Genomic DNA, 17881 nt, shown 5'->3' with positions numbered 1-17881 from the left:
TAAAACCATTTCTCACACATAAGCGGCTATACATTAACTGAAAAAAGACAGAAAAAAAAATCCTAAAAGAATAGATTCTGAGAAATGGTATAGAAATAGTCTCCGGAACTAGCAGGTCACAAGAAGAGAAAGATGTGTGTGTGTTTTTAAATTTAGGAAGCTGAATAAAATGTGTTTAAATGTTAAATTGAAATTCAATTTCTTTTAATGATGTTTTTCTTTATAATCATGCACAGGGCCAGCAGGGCAATGCTAACTATGATAGTTAATTTTATGTGTCAACTTGACTGGGCCACAGGGTGTCCAGATATTTGGTCAAGCATTATTTTCTGGGTGTTTCTATGAGGATGTTTTTGCATAAGATTAATATTTAAACTGCCAGACGGAGTAAAGCAGATTTCTCTCCCTAAAGTGGGTGAGCCTTATTCAGTGCATTGAACAAAAAGACCGATCCTTCCCTGAGTAAGAAAGAACTCCTCCTGCCTGACTGCCTTCAGATTAAGACGCATTCTTCTCCTGCCTTCTGGCTCATACTGAACCATGGGCTCTTCTAGGGTCTCTAGCTTGCTGGCCTTCTGACTGTAGCTACACCATCAGCTCTCCTGGGCCTTCTGCTTGCCAACTCACCCTGCCCTTCTTGGGACTTGTCAGTCTCCATAATCATGTGAGCCAATTCCTTATAAGAAATCTCTTTATATGTATTATATCTTGTTGGTTCTGTTTCTCTGGAGAACCCTGAATAATACCCTAACTTTCCTCATTAACCATTAACATAAGATCTTTTGTCCTGAGCTCATAGTTTTAGCTTGAAAAAAATGTGCCTATAAAATGAGACATGTAAGTATAATTATACCAAGCCTGGGTATATGAACAATTGCTTCTTTAACAGTGTTTTCTACTAAGGACTACACATATCATAGAGATTATCTACTTGTACGTCCTGGTAGGTATTGCAGAGTAGAAACCCTATCCATCTTGAGTCCAGAGACCTGGGTTTAAATCCTCCCTCTGCTGATGATATGCGATGTGATCCTGGACAAGTCTCTTTAAATGGACCCACGGTCGTTTTCAGATATTTAAAGTTTTAAAAGATGTACCTCTGTGGAGTTGTTGCGAGGAGTCAATAAATGAATGTATACATAGTGTACACTGGTGGCCCCTGGCCCCTGGCCAAGTTTCTGCATGCTTCGCAACCTTCAGGAGCTTGTACTTGGGCTTCGGAACTCTCTGCTGGGGGTTGCCCGTGGGCAAGGGTTGGCAGGCAGGGGAGGTGGGATAAACTCTGAAGTGTAATTGTTTCTCCAGGGTTCCTTCTGACATCAGGGTGAACCTGGGACTTTACTTGAAATGGCATCCTGGTGTGGCTTCCTTCCCCTTCCCTGTCCTGCTTCCTCCAACTCGCCTCCTCTTTTCCTCTGGTAATACTTCCTTCAAAAATCATGTGTACTCAAATCCTTGGCTCAGAATGTGCTTCTGGGAGAACCTGATGTAGAACAGTATGTGAGAGCAAGTAAACTATCAATAGGGTGACTGTATGTCCTGGTTTGCCTGCGACAGTCCCGCTATATGCCCGTTGTCCTGGTGTACTTATTAATAGCACCCCTTTCGCTTACAAAAACATAAATCTCATGGTCACCTTTAGTGTAAAGTATTCTAGAGATGCTCGAGAAAATAGGAAGTGAAAATAATGATCACAAGAATAATTGAACTCAGTCAAGCAACTCATTTACCTAATTTCTCCTAAATCCATGAGTTGTTTGACTGAATTGCATCACATAGAAATTTCGAGATTATGAATGCTGTGATTTTTTTCCCTAAAATAACATTCAGAGTGTGATATGCTTCTTATTACCTATAGGATGGTTATGAGAATAAGAGAGTACTTTGAAAACTAAAAGTGGTTTAAAAGTGGATAGCAGCAAAAGTATTTATTGGTAAAATTACTTAGAAATTTTAAAAAACAGTACAGATTCTGATGAATCATCATTAAAACCATATATTATGTGTGAATGAAATCATTGTAAAAGAAAAAAGTAATCAACAGTCATATTAATAACCATGGTATCCATTTTTTATTTCTCAACATTCTTAGGTTTTACTTATAAGTAGGTTTCAGGGCGCCTGGCTGGCTCAGTCGGTAGAGCATGTGACTCTTGATCTCAGGGTTATGATTTCAAGCCCCACGTTGGGCATAGAACATACTTAAAAAAAAGTAATAATAAATAACAGGTTTCACTTCCTAATAGGCATCAAAAGAGATGCCTCAAAGCCTTAGGCCACTCACACAAGAGCGTAGAATGTTCATTTGCGAGGCAGGAAGGTGCCTTGTGGCTTTGTGTAGATGTTTTGCTAGTTGCAAGCTAACATGTTAATGTGAGTCAGGATACTTGCATGGACCTAGGGGCACTTGGGTGGCCCAGTTGATCAAGTGTCCGACTCTTGATTTCAGCTCAGGTCATGATCTCAGGGTCATGAAATCAAGCCCAGCCTTGGGCTCTGCGCTCAGTGGGAAGTCTGCTTGAGATTCTCTCTCTCCCTCTGCCCCTCTGCCCGCTTGTGCTCTTTCTCTGTCTCTCTCTTTCTCTCTCTAAAAAGAAATAAAATAAATCTTAAAAAAAAAATCTTTGCATGGACCTAAGTTGCTATCAACATTTTCCCAGCTGATGGACTGAGTGAGACATAAAGCTTATCTCTCTCAAGTTGTACTGAAAGTCTAGTATAGACAGATTACCACTTCCTCTCTGTAATTTACAGCCGTGATGAGCATCATGGCTCTAAATTACATTAAGGCAGATTGCTTAAGTCTCCTTATTGTAATATAGGAATTGGTGCTAACTATCTTTAAGGAAACTATTGCAATTAAGTGTGAAAAAGAGACCTTATTATATCTTCTCTGGCAATTATTAGCCTTTTAATATACTTCAAATCGTGACTTGCTGATGAGGTATTTATTTGTTCAAAAAAGTCCTTTAACATTTATGTAATGAGCACCTATTATGGGCCAGATACCACGCTGGGACTATAGCAGTGAATAAGACAAACACAGTCTCCTTCCTCATGGAACTCCTCGTCAGGAAAATAGGCCTACTAAAACTGTTGCTTTGTCATTCTGCTTGCTGTGTGTGTGTGTGTGTGTGTGTGTGTGTGTGTGTGTGTGTGTGTTTAAAATGTAGGGGGCTGGGATGCCCGGGTGGCTCAGTCGGTGAAGCATCTGCCTTTGGCTCAGGTCATGATCCCAGGGTCTTGGGATCGAGTCTGGCATTGGCCTACTTGCTCAGCGGGGAGCCTGCTTCTCCCTCTGCCTGCCACTCCCCCAGCTTGTTCTCTCTCTCTGACAAATAAATAAATAAAATCTTTACAAAATAATAATAATAAAAGTTAGGGGGCTTACTTTTAACTTTAAAACTATACAATTTAACAAACTTATTATGGAATGATAATTGGACGAACATTTCACTTCTACAGAGACTAGAAGTCTTGGTCCCAGTGTGGTGTTCCAATAAAATAGCTAGGGTTTTATTCACTGCTCACATGCTTGGTTTTAATCTCACACCTCCAGTGTAGATTGTGTTAGTTAGGAGTTCAAAAAAGCCCTGGAATTGGGGTGCCTGGCTGGCTCAGTGAAAGGAGCGTGTGACTCTTGATCTCGGGGTCGTGAGTTTGAGCCCCACATTGGGTGTAGAGATTACTTCAGTAAATACTTTTTTAAAAAGCATTGGCATTATGGGCTAAGCAATTCTCACCTTACAAGTAAGTCTCTTCCATCTTGACCTTATATGGACAGTAGCTTAATTCCAGAACACTGGGAGAAAAACATATATGCTTGATTTTTTTACCAGTCCCTGATTGGACAGTGATACAATATTATTGTTGCAGTTCCCAAAAGATATTACTATTGAGGGAACCGGGGTAAAGGGTACCCAGGATTCCTCGGTATTATTTCATATGACTGAATGTCAATATGAAATTGTATCAAAATAAAATATTTAATTAAAAAAAGAACAGATTAACGGCACCTGGGTGGCTCAGTCGGTTAAGCGTCTGACTCTTCGTTTCAGCTCAGGTCATCATCGGGTCCTGGGATTGGGCCCCGCAGCAGGCTCCGTGCTCAGCATGGAGTCAGCTTGATATTCTCTCTCTGTCTCCCTCTGCCCTTCACACTCATGCTGTCTCTCTCTCTAAAGTAAATAAATGAAATCTTAAAAGAAATAAAAAAATAAAGAACAGGCTAGTAACTGGAATGAGAATGATCTTCTCCTTTGTCCCCTCAAAATTCTATCCTATTTTTATAGATGATAATATTGAAGAACAAGAGCAATGGTGACTTCTTTGAGCAGATAGGATACAGATGCCCTGATCAGGAAGGCATGTAATGTAAGAACTGTACTTACACTGTAAGAAAGAACAGCTTGATTCCAAATGAAAACACATTTTTTTAAAAGATTTTATTTATTTATGTGACAGAGAGACAGCCAGCGAGAGAGGGAACACAGCAGGGGGAGTGGGAGAGGAAGAAGCAGGCTCCCAGCGGAGGAGCCCGATGTGGGGCTCGATCCCGGAACGCTGGAATCACACCCTGAGCCGAAGGCAGACGCTTAACGACTGCACTACCCAGGCGCCCCTGAAAACACATTTCTTAAGAGCATCTCTTTAAAACCGTGAATACGATGCGACTTGTTTGCTTAGGCTCTAGAGCGGAGGCCGTGCATTTACGCCTCACCTAGGGCTTTATATTAACACTAATTCCTGGCCACAGATTCCCCATCTTCCTCCTCTGATGAATATCTAGCAAATGTGTATCTTCTATCATGAGAGAGAAAGGGTAGGGAAATGAACAGAACTTCAAACCTTACAGAATCTCGTGCAGAGTCGTGTTGTAATATAAGAGTTTCTTGAACAGAGACCTAATGTTTATACGTGCAACAGAGTCATCAGAGAATAGGACTGAGGCTTCTGCTCCCCGACAGCCGTCCATCATGATTATCTTCCTTAGTCTCCCAAATTCAGCGGCCACAAAATACAAAGGGATCAGGTGAACCCGCCCAGAAGGGACACTCTGTAAATGTTTGCGGAGTGAATTAGTGTTGCATAAAAGATTAGATAGAAAAGAATCAGCCATTCTAGTAATTAAGTTCGATGGAGCTTGTGAATAAGCCTGACAGTATCCGATAATGAAAATGAGTGACAGAGTTGACAGTACCTACTTTAAACTTGATTTTCAGGGAAATGAATCTCTAAGAAAGTGGCATTTAGCAGAGATTTGAATGGTAAAAAGGAAAAGGCCCTGCAAAAATGGTGGGGGAAGAGAAGGACAGGCAGAGGGAACAGAAACTTCAAGGTCTTGAGGCCAGAATGAGCTTGCCTAGTATGAAAAGGAGCAAGACAGTGTGGCTATGACATGTTGAGCAAGGAGTAGAATGACAGTCGATGATGCAAGGCTTTGCAGTCCTTAGTGAAGAGTCTGACTTTTATTCTGAAGGCAATGAGAAGCCATTGGTGGGTAATAAACATGAAAATGACATAATCTGAATTGATTTCTCTCTTAGGGATCAGAACACCTACCTGTACTGTCCCCATTGTTGGGACTGCCAACTTTCCTTGGTTACCAGAGCCCAGGACCATGAGAGGTGGACCTTCCCTACTTTCACGTGGGTAGTAGGCAGACACCTTCAGCAATACAGTGTCCATGAAAGTGCAGTATATTGGACAGACTTGAGTTTGAGCACTCACTCTGCTGTTTCCTAGCTGTGAGGCCTTGGCCAAGCTACTTAATCTCTCTGATTCTTATTTTCTTCATTTCTAAAATAGAAAAAAACCACAGTATTTTCTCATAGTTGCTGTGAGAATTAAATGAGTTAATGGATAAAAAGTGCTTAACAACATGCCTGAGACATTCTAGGTGCTCAATAAATGTTAGCTGTATCATTTCTTTCACAGATGAGGGCATACAGAAAGTGCAGACTATACATGTGACTGATACTCACTTGAAACGCTCGTATGTGCATGTACCCCACACATTGCACACATACAAATCCTACTTGAATTCAAAGCCCTGCTTCACCATTTAATAACTCTAGGGCCTTTGGTGAGTTAATGAACCTCTGTAAACATCCCTTTTCCAATCTGTAAAAGAAGAGTGAAAATAGCATCCCCCTGCATTAGTTGGGATTGATGGGATTGGACTTCATAAAACAGAAAACCAAAAATAACAGTAGTTTAAAAAAATGGAAATTTATCTCTCATGTGAAAGAAGTCTAGAAGTAGGAAGTCCAAGACTAGCATGGCGTTTCCAAGATCAATAGGGACCCAGTCCCCATCTGTCTTTCTGTTCCACCTCACTAGCTCTTTGTCTTCCATCTTCAAGTCACTTCATAGTCCAGGAAGGCTGCTGACACGCCAGCCATTTGGACTATATTCCATGAAGCAGGAAGAAAGACTAGTCAGATGGCAAAAAGGCTCACTTCTGTGTTGAGACAGCCCCCTCAAAAAGTCTGTCTTGAAGTCTGACATAATCGTAATACTTCCAGTTATGTAGAATTGACCAGACCTTAGCATGACCACACATAGTTGTAGGGGAAGCTGGGAAATGTGTTTAGTTAGTGACATTGTTACACCAAATAAAATCTTAGCTCTGTTTATGAAACAAAAAAGAATGGCTATTTGACTAACAGCCAGCAGGCTCAGCCACACCTTCACAGAGGACTGTTTTAAAGGTTATACAGGGTAATATAAGCAAAGCCCTTAGCTCATTTCCTGACAGATAGTAAGTGCTTAATAAAGAGGACAGGATGCATGCCCTGCCCAACACACCCTTCCTCCAGAAACACTTAGGAGAGGGGCGCCTGGCTGGCTCAGTAGGTTAAGCATCTGCCTTCAGCGTGGGTCATGATCTTGGGGTCCTGGGATCAAGCCCGACATTGGGGTACCTGTTCAATGGGGAGTCTGCTTCTCCCTCTCTCTGTGCCTCTCCCCAGCTCGTGCTCTCTCTCTCTCTCATGTAGGTGGATAAAACCTTAAAAAAAAAAAGAAAATAAAAAAATAAAAACAGGAGACTAAAAGAACCCTAAATGTTGTGCTGCTTGCAGAAGGACACTACTCATCTCACATGGTGTGCCACGTGCCGGAATTGGGGAGCCTTCAATGGTCTGAAGTGAAAAATCTATGGAGCTTTATCCTTGAAAGAACATGCCTGGCTTCATTATGACGATCTTTCTTCCTAGAGAGTTAGGTCACCTTTTAGCTCTAACAGACTATACGATGGTGCTTGAGAAGGTGGGAGAGCAGCATATCCTCACCGGGGAGCTTGACCCATACTTTAGATCTCTTCCTCAGTGCAGCTCTATCTGGAGCCAGTAACAAATGAGGAATGGACTCCTTTTCAATGGATGACCTTTGAGAAGAATAGGGAAAGGGAAACAAGAGAAGAGAATCCCGGATTCCAGCAGGTATTTTGGGTGAAGAGAATGCCATTTCTATTCATTTTGACAGGATTATCTTAATTGTTTCTAGAGCTCTGTCACTAGCATTGTCCATTTTAAGCGGGCACATCAATTAAAGGTGCTTTTAATATTATAATTAAAAAGTAAGTTTTTGGAACTATAGCCTGATTAAATGATTTATCATAAAACCATAAGTTTTTTTAATATTATTAATGCTGAAAGAGAAATGATTTCCCCAGACACAGCTATAATGAGTTTTATATGACCTCATAGGCACATGCAAGTACCCATAATCCTTGTGTCTTAATTTGAATACATCAGTGGCAGACACCTCAGTTTGAATAAAGAGGAAAAAAAGAGGAAAGTTTCACTTGTGAATTGAATCACGCTCTGTCACTAATCCTAACCACGTTAATGGGTGGGTTGGTCTAATTCAAATTCCCTTTTAAAGATATTGGATGACTCACCCTCTTCTGAGTTATGAGTTTGCCTCTTGAGACTTCCCTTTCTACAACACACAGTTGTCAGGCTCAGGAGTGGGATATCAGAAATAAGGACCTCTTCTTGTCAGATTTACTGGGACAGAAATGTACCATAAACAAGTTTTGCATGATTGTAAGCCACAGAAGCAACATGATACAGCACAAAATTGATCACATTTTAAGCATCTTAAGTACTTAACTGAGATATAATGAGACAGTTGTTGTAATGGATTATGTGTCATCTGGCTATTACGTGAAAATATCTGGAAATTTGAAAGAGATGTTGAAAAGAATGTAAGTATCCTCTACCTTCCGATGAAGGCAAGGACCGTTCCAAAAGTCTTCACCTTTTGTTTTTCATTTGATTTGGTTTGTTCTGGTGGTTTCCTAGAGCTAAATGAATGCTCAGATCCGTGGTTCTTTTTAACCCTCTTGGCTGTCTCTTCTTTCCTATTCCTCCCCAATCTTGGTCTCTAGCGTGTGTGAATTAATAGCGCTTCTCTTGAGTCAAAGAGTTAAAAATATTGATTAAGTACATCTTGCTGGAAAATCCCTCAGTCGTGATGTTTTACTTGCTGCAGAGAGAGTTGTTCCAAGTAGAAACAAGAATTTGTAAATATTAGTTGCCATATTAGAAATCTAATTGAAGATCCACTCTGAACCCCGCTCTGTGAACCAGGGGTGCTGGGTTGGCCGGGTTGCTGAGGTGGCCGAGCCCAGAGCGGGCAACTTTCTGGCCAAGCCTAGTTGTTCTTCCTCTCTCACCCTGCCCTGTTCTGCTTCTTACAGAAAGGAAAGGAAGGAATGTGAACAACCAAGTTTTGAGCACCTACCACGTGCAGGGACTTTCCTGTCCCTTGCATCTCATGTATTCCCTAGAGTTAACTTTGGGAAATAGGACTGTCTCTACTTTTTGAACGTGAAAATTGAGGGAAGGGGCTTGCCCAGCATCTCAGAGGAAGTAGAAAAATAAGGCTTTGCATCCAGACCTGGCTGGTTCTAGAAAGTATGTTTTTTAACAACTGAGCTTTGTTGCCTCCTGAGGGAGCCGGCCTCTGACCACCACGTGCTTCACCTGCAGATGTCAGTATCCCCTGCTCTTGGGGCGTTCCTGTCCTCAATTCCTCTCTAGTCATCTCTACTTCTCAGATACGGATCTCTGTGTTTGTTTCTATTCTGGTAATGCGCCAATATTCCCTATTGATCTGTTTTGCTATAGGACCGTGAGGGACCCAGGCCAGAAATGAGCGAGCTCCTACCCCTGATCCCGAGCTAGGCAGCACTGCCGGAGTCTGTGGATGAGGGCGGGACTCAGCCCGCCTGCGGTGTGGCACTGCGCTAGCCGAGGGGCCGTGGGGAGATGGTCTTACCCACGGGTTAAAGAGAAGTGCCCTTCCCGGGAGGCTGGAGGGAAAAACATGTGAAAGAGAAGACCAGACGATAACGGAGAAAGACTTGTCTCAACTGACTGTCGTGGAGCCAGAGCCTGGCAGATGAGCAGGAAGGAAGGGCTCTGCGGCCGTGGTGTCATATGCAGAGCCACAGCAGTTGAGAGCGCAGCAGGAAGGAGGCGGCTTTCCCAGCTCTGTACACCGGCCAGCAAAGTAAATGGACAAATGTTGTTTATGTTCATTACATGTCTTAGTACACCTCAGTGGCAGGAATGCTTACGAGAGGCACAATGTGGGGACACATGCTTGCGGGTGTCACGTAAGAGATGGTTCCCGAGTATAACACGTATTAAAGAAAGCAGGATACGCGTCTAACATCCACAGTCTGCCGTTTGTGGCAGCGGATAGGTGCCTACTCTGTACTTGAAAGAATATTTCAACCTGTGGAAACACTCAGTGATTCTATCTTTTCTAGCTAGGCTGGCCACTTGCATTTTGTACTTGAAGTAAATACCACCACACCTTTTGTTCCTTCTCTCTTCAAGCAAAACATCTTAACAAAGCTTTGATGTAAAGAGTCCCCAGATGTTGCTAAGACCAGTGCCAAGTTCGTCACAATAGGAACAAGGAACCAGACACGGATCAAGAGTTGAAACCCAGATGTCCACAGAGGGACTTTTTGGCCCTGCCCTTCCCTTCGTGATGGGACCCTTCCTTCGACGAGTATCTGCCAGAGGCAGCGGCGCAGCGTGTGATCAGGAGCCGGAGGCTTAGACTCGGAGTTGGGTTTATGTCCCAGCTTCGACATCTACTGGTTTCGCAGCTACATCAGCTCTTTCAGCTTTTGGCTTTTCTCGTTCGTAAGACGGACACGCCGCAGCAGTTCTCACATGCTTGTCTCTGGAATCGGACAGTCTTGGTGTTGCATTGGCGTCGTCTGCCACGTGCTAGTCCCGCGTGAGGAAGCTGCTATTTAACCTTAGTCTGTTTCTTCTTCCAGAAGCTGGAGAAGGTAATAGAACAGTCATCATAGGGCTGTCGCGAGGATCCAGAGAAACCATACGTGTAAAGCCATAGCACAGTGCCTGGCGAGGAGTGAACAGTCAGCATGCAGAAGCTTCTTTTGTATTAGTATTAACGCCAACCCACTGCACCCACTGGTTAGGTATTTGTATATGTATCATCTCGTTTGCTACCCCCCCCAATAAAAGGTCTGTGAGGGTGCTAGTGAGATTATAATCCCCATCCTCCAGATGAGAAGACTGAGGCTCAGTGAGGTTAAACGAGCAGCACTAAGTCCAACTAGTGACTAGTAAGTGGCATAGCTGGAAATCCGACCGAAGTCTTCTGATGCCAAGTCTTTTCACCCACTGCCTCTCTGTTAAGTGTAAATGGTGCCAGGAGGGTGGAGAAAGAGGCAGAAGGTAGCTGTTCCTGGACATCTTCCTTTAACTGAATCTCAGTTGTCTGATTTTTTTTTCCAAAGGAAGATGGGGACATATTTCAAAGAATGGAGAATTTCTCCCCAAGATGTAGAGCGAATTATTCAATGAGTGGCTTCCTTCCGTGGGTCCCAATCATAGTTGATGTGGATACTGTACATAACACCTGTTTGTGGCTGCAGGGTTGTATACGTTTCATAGTCTTTTTTAAAAGCCATCTCTATGCCCAGTGTGGGGCTTGAACTCACAACTCTGACATCAGGAGTTGCATGCTCCACTGACTGAACCAGCCGGGCTCTCCTACATTTCACAGTCTGTTTTCTTTAAAACATTTTATTTATTTATTTGAGAGAGAGCACCAGCAAGAGAGCACAAGCAGGGGGAGCAGCAGAGGGAGAGGGAGAAGCAGACTTCCCACTGGTCAGGGAGCCTGATGTGGGGCTCTATCTCAGAGTCCTGAGATCGTGACCTGAACTAAAGGCAGCCGCTTAACCGACTGAGCCACCCAGGCGCCCCCATTTCACAGTCTTTAAACATATTAAATTTCCAAAAGCTCTAAGTGGTCTGTGCTCTTAGCCTCTTCGTTGATCAGTTCCACCACCTTTAGTTCTAGACCCCCAAAGAGGAGTCTCTAACTGCGGTAACTTTGTTTAAAAGCATAACTACTACTGGAAATGTTTTTGAATAACATTTGGAATAAGTGATTGGGTTGCAGGTGGGTCCTGGACCCCTCTGAGTTCCTTTGGACTGCTCTACGTCTCTGCAATAGAAATAATCGAAATGCAATGTGGATAGGCCTTGCCAGTCATGGCGTAGCTGCTTGGGAAAGAACAGTCATTGAAATCAAGAAGATGCAAGCCCAAAGCCAAACTCCATACCTGGCTAGCTGAATGACTTGATAATTTCCTATCTTTTCAGATCCTCAGGGTTTTTCCTCATGTGAAAAATATGGTGATAACACTTGCATAAAAGGGTTGTTATGAGACTCAAAAGATGACATGTGTAGCAAGGGTCTTCATGTTGGGGCATTTCTGAAGGCCGACACAGGCCTTGGGCAAGTTTCTTTTAGGAGGGACTGCAGGTGGGGGCCTACCCTGAAGAAGGCAAGCAGGGAGGAAGAATAAGACCTTCTACCATTTGGCTGAGAGTCATGGGTCTAGTGAGAAGGAAGAGAAGGGTGGGAGAGGAGGAGGCCTGCGAACTCAGGTCCAAACTCTAGGCAGAGGGACTACCATCAATTAGTGCATAAAAAGAATCATCAAAAAAAAAATAAAAGAATAATCATAGACTTTGAAATTTTATAGATATTTTGGTATCAGTTAAGATTCTTGACTCTAAATAAAAGAAAAGCCAACTCCTCTTCTTCTTCTTCTTTTTTTTTCCAATTCTTCTTTTTCAAGATTGCTTTGTCTGTTCAGGGTCTTTTGTGTTTCCATACAAATTTTAAGATTGTTTGTTCTAGGTCTGTGAAAAATGCTATTGGTATTTTGGTAGGGATTGCATTAAATGTGTAGATTGCTTTGGGTCATATGACCATTTCAACAATATTTGTTTTTCCAGTCTGTGAGATGGAACATCTTTCCATTTGTGTCATCTTTAATTTCTTTCATCAGTGTTTTATAGTTTTCAGAGTACAGGTCTTTCACCTCCTTGGTTAAGTTAATCCTGGATATTTTATTATTTGTAATGTAATTATAAAGAGGGATTGTTTTCTTAATTTCTCTTTCCATTACTTCATTATTAGTGTATAGAAATGCAACAGAGGTCTATATATTGATTTTCTATGTTGTGATTTTACTGACTTCATTTATTTGTCTTAGTATTTTTTTTTGGTAGAGTCTTGAGGGTTTTCTATATACAGTATCATGTGATCTGCAAATCGTGACAGTTTTACTTCTTCCTTACCAATTTGGATGATGTTTTCCTTTTCTTGTCTGATTGCTGTGGCTAGGACTTCCAGTACTATGTTGAATAAAAGTGGTGAGAGTGGACATCCCTGTTTCATTCCTGATCTTAAAGGAAAAGCTCTCAAGTTTTCACCATTGAGTATGATGTTAGCTGTGGGTTTTTCATATATGGACTTTATTATGTTGAAGTATGTTCCCTCTAAACCTACTTTCTTGAGAGGTTGTTTTTTTTTGTCATGAATGAATATTGTACTTTGTCAAATGCTTTTTCTGCATCTATTGAAATGATCATGTATTTTAATTCGTTCTCTTGTTAATGTGAATATTACTCAGCCGTAAACAAGAATGAAATCTTGTCATTTGCAATAACATGGATGAATTCAGAAGTATAATGATAAGGGAAATAAGTCAGTCAGAGAAAGACAAATACTGTATGATACGATTTGAATGTGGGGTTTAGGAAACAAAAATGAACGAAGAAAAAGACAAAAAAACAGACTCTTTTAAAAAAGATTTTATTTATTTATTTGTCAGAGAGAGAGAGAGAGAGAGAGAGCGCACATGCCAGCCACAAGCAGGGGGAGCAGCAGGCAGAGGGAGAAGCAGGCTCCCTGCTGAGCAAGGAGTCCAATGCAGGACTCAGTTCCAGGACCTTGTGATCAGGACCTGAGCTGAAGGCAGATGCTTAACCGACTGAACCACTAGGTGTCCCAAAAAACAGATTCTTAACTATAGAATAAAAACTGATGATTGCCAGAGGGTAAGTGGGTAGGGGATGGGTGAAATGAGTGAGAGGGATTAAGAGTACATGTATTATGGGGGTGCCTGGCTGGCTCAGTCAGTACAGCGTGGAACTCTTGATCTTGGGGTTGTGAATTTAAGCCCCACTTTAGGTGTAGAGATTACTCAAAACTAAAATCTCAAAAAAAATTCACTTATTGTGATGAGCACTAAGTAATGTATAGAAAAAAAAGGGGGGGGGGAGAAAGAACAACTCAAAATGGTTTGGTTCTCCGTGCTCCTCAGACCTGAGTATGCATCAGCATTACCTGAGGGCTTTGTTGTAACACAGAATGCTGGCCTCTACCCCCAAGAGTTTCAGAGTCAGTGGTTTTGGGTTGGGGCCCGAGAATTTGCATTTCTAACGTGGCGATGGTGGTATTCTTTGAGAGACAGCAGCCTAAACAATAAAAATAATAGTAAGCTTACACAAGAAGAAATCTCAAGGAAAGGAAGCCCTCTGCTTATATGAAAGTTCAGTGATGTCCTTAAGGGCACTGATCCTTTCTATCCTTCATTCTGCCATTCTCAGTGGTGAGGCTCTGCCTTAGGTAAGCTCACCTCATAGTTACAAGATGGCTGCCATTACATAGCTGCATATCCAGGCAGAATCCCGTGGAGGAGGAGGAACTGTCTCTTTCTCAATATTTTTTTATTAGTAGAACTTTTCCCAGAAATTCCTCAGCCCAGTTCTTCTCATTGGTGGAATTATTTCACATCCTCAGTCCCAATCTAATTCCTAACAAGAAGAACAAACCATGGTTATGGTTTAGAATAATTAGGATTTTCTTCTGGGGATGGAGAGGAGGTCTTCTCTTTCCTATATCATGTAGGGGAGGAATGGGCACTTGAACAGAATCAGAATTCTTTTTTTTTAAGATTTATTTATTTATTTTGAGAGAGAGGAGAAAGAGCAGGGGGAGTGAGAGATGAGGAAGCAGGCTCCCAGCGGAGGAGCCTGATGCGGGGCTCGATCCCAGAACGCCGGGATCATGCCCTGAGCCTAAGGCAGAGGCTTAACGACTGCGCCACCCAGGCGCCCCCAAAGATTTTATTTTTAAGTAATCTCCACACCCAACGTGGGGCTCAAACTCATAACCCCGAGATCGGGAGTCACAAGCCCCCTGACTGAGCCAGCCAGGCGCCCCCAGAACAACTAATTTTGAAGTTATCACAATCATGCTGCTCAGAACCCTGGAGCTTCCTCAGAGGGGCAGTGTGTGTGTGTGAGAGAGAGAGAGACAGAGAAAGGCAGGGGGGGAGAGGGAGAGAGGGAAGACGAGAGAGGGAGGCAGTAGGGGAGAGGGAGAGAGGAGTAGGGGAGAGACGAAGGGTTAAACTAGAGGCCAGGGGCCTGCCTCACCACCCAGCTTCAAACCAAGCAGCCACTTTCATGTGTTGATCTTGCACACCTTCCTCATAGACTTTCCTTTGAAGAAAGGGTTCCATGACTACGAAAGAAAGGAAAGAAGGAAGGAAGGAAGAAAGAGAGAAAGATTTTGAGAAGCAGTAATTTTGGGTATCCCATCTAACCAGTGATCATTTGCTGTGTCCAGTTTGAGGAAGACGAGGAGGAGGGAGAGCGAGGGAGGTTTTCTGCGCTCAGTAGAGGAGGAGAGAGTACCCCCATCAGACTGGGAAAGGTAGATGGCATTTCTGGAACAGCTACAACACCCGCCCGTTACGTTACTTAGAGTCATTAGCGGGTTTCAGTAACAACAGTGAACGTGACAGGATCATTAGCGGCCAGGCCCTGCCCTGAAACCTTTCCAAGTAGTGTCTCATGACAGTTGTGCCCCCCGCCTGCGAGGCGGGTTCCGCAGCAGTGCAGGAACACAGGAGGCGCTGTGCGCAGGTGAGAGCTGGGAAGAAAATCTGGGGCTCTGTTTCTACAGTTCACGCTCACAACTCAAGGGGTTATTGCTATTTCCAATGTATAGGCATGGAAAGCTATAGGCGTGGAAGTGAAGACTCAGAGGTGAAATAGTTTTGCGAAGGTCACACCATGTGTAAGGTGCAGCACAGAACTGGAATTGAGGTGGGTCTGGCTTCAGACCCCCTCCTGCCTTCATTCAGTCATGGAGTCATTCAGGCACTCCTTCCAAGAATATTCGGCACTGACAACGTGCGAGGCCCTGTCCTGGGTACACTATATCCTTTTCATCTTTCCACAGAGGTCTTAGGCCACTTCTCTAGAATCGTCATTGGTTGATGGGAAGGTAGAGCCAAGGGCCCGGGTGAGGCACCTGCCTTCTTATAGGCACGTGCCTTTGACAGTGGATTCGGTCATGCCGTGGACACAGAATGACTCTGCCACTGTGTGTAGGTCCTTGGGGAGAATTTCCGATGCCACTCAAAAATTTTTTGACCTGTTTCATACTTTCTTACTCGAATTCCAGTGTGGTTAGCGTACAGTTTTGGGTGTGCAGCCGAGTGACTCCGCACTTCCATCCGTCACTCGGTGCTCAGCGTGGTGGTGGTGAGTGGACCCTTCATCCCCTTCGCCTGTTTCACCCATCCGCCACCCGCCTCCCTCTGGTGCCAACTGGTTTCTTCGCTACAGTCAAGTCTGTTTCTTGGTTTGTCTCTCTCTCTTTTTTTCCTTTGCCCTTTGCTTGTTTGTTTTGTTTCTTAAATTCCACATATAAGTGAAATCCTATGATATTTGTCTTTCTCTGGCTGACTTATTTCACTTAGCATAATATTCTCTAGCTCTAGCCATGTCCTTGCAAATGGCAAGACTTTGTTCTTTTTTATGACTGAATAATATTCCAGTGTGCCCGTGCATGTGTGTGTGCGTGCGTGCGTGTGTGTACCCATACACACCACATCTTCTTTATCCGTTCGTTTTTTTTGAAGATTTCATTTATTTATTTGACAGAGAGAGCACAGGTAGGGGAAGCAGCAGGCAGAGGAAGAAACAGACTCCCTGCTGAGCAGGGAGCCTGACCCAGGGCTCGATCCCAGAACCCTGGGATCATGATCTGAGCCAAAGGCAGACGCTTACCTGACTGAGCCACCCAGGCTCCATTCATGTATTGATATACACTTGGGCTGCTTCCATAATTTGGCTGTTGTTATTAATGTTACAACAAACATAGGGGTGCATGTATCCTTTCCAATTACTGTTTTCACATTCTTTGGGTAAGTTCTCAGTAGTAGAATTACTGGATCACAGGGTAATTCTATTTTTAATTTTTTGAGGACCCTCCATACCATTTTCCGTAGTGGCTGCACCAGTTTGCATTCCCTGTAACAGTGCAAGAGGGTCGCTTTTTCTCCGCATCCTCGCCGACACTTGTTTCTTGTATTGTTGAATTTAGCCATTCTGACAGGTGTGAGGTAATATCTTACTATAGTTTTGATCTGCATTTCCCTCATGATGAGTGACGATGAGCACATTTTCATGTGTCTATTGGCCATCTGGATGTCTTCTTTGGAGAAATGTCTATGCATGTCTTCTGCCCATTTCTTAATTGGATTATTTGGGGTTTGGTGGTGTTGACTTATATATAAGTTCCTTATGTATTTTGGATACTAAGCCTTTATTGGGTATGTCATTTGCAAATATCTTCTCCCATTCCATAGGCTGCCTTTTAGTTCTGTCGATTGTTTCCTTCGCTGTGCAGAAGCTTTTTATTTTGATGGAGTCCCAGTAGTTTATTTTTGCTTTTGTTTCCCTTGCCTCAGGAGTCGTATTTTTTAATGGAAACATGATTCTTACTTTAAAAGTATAATCATAATTTTGTTTCATGTCTTTATATTTACATCACCATTTTGGACGATACTTCTCCTGCATGCGTAACATGAGAATTTTTCTATTGACTCCGTGCCTGAAATAAATAATTTAGGAGGAGCAACCTCTGGAAAATCTGAAAATTTAAAGACTGTCTTTGATCTCCATGTGCATGTATGGTCTTACTAAGCATTTTCTGGAAAATTCCAGCAATTACTGGTGACTCTTTTCTGTTCCCATGGCCCCTTGTGTAATCAGGGCTATGCAAACGGAAGAATGCTGTTCTTGCTCATTTCAAGCACAAGGGAAGTTCGGTCTCTTCAAAAAGCACTTAGAATTTAAATGGCAATCTCCAGACCTCTCTTTGCTTTTGCATTCATGAATTTTCCCATTTGCTTAGCTATTGTCATTGATTCCTTTGTTATTTTGTTGTTGTTATCATTGTTGTTGGGGAGGGACATTCAGTGAGGCATAATTTGGGGATATACTTGCGGAGAGCAGGGAGGCAAACTTGCCTGTTCCCTCAGTTTAGTGAAACGGAGTTTGTTGACACGTTGGCACCAAGCAGGCCCCTGTGGAGCAGCAGTTGGTGGAGGGACTGTCAGAATGCTGACTGGGGCTAAAGAAGAAACTTCTTTTTATAACCTCAAATGGCTACTCTTGCCTTGCATTTAACTAGCGAACAGATTTTGTTAGACACTAGA

Source organism: Ursus arctos, chromosome X, assembly GCF_023065955.2.
Source record: "Ursus arctos isolate Adak ecotype North America chromosome X, UrsArc2.0, whole genome shotgun sequence".
NCBI classification, from domain to species: Eukaryota; Metazoa; Chordata; class Mammalia; order Carnivora; family Ursidae; genus Ursus; species Ursus arctos.
Note: the sequence above shows the minus strand (reverse complement) of the source record.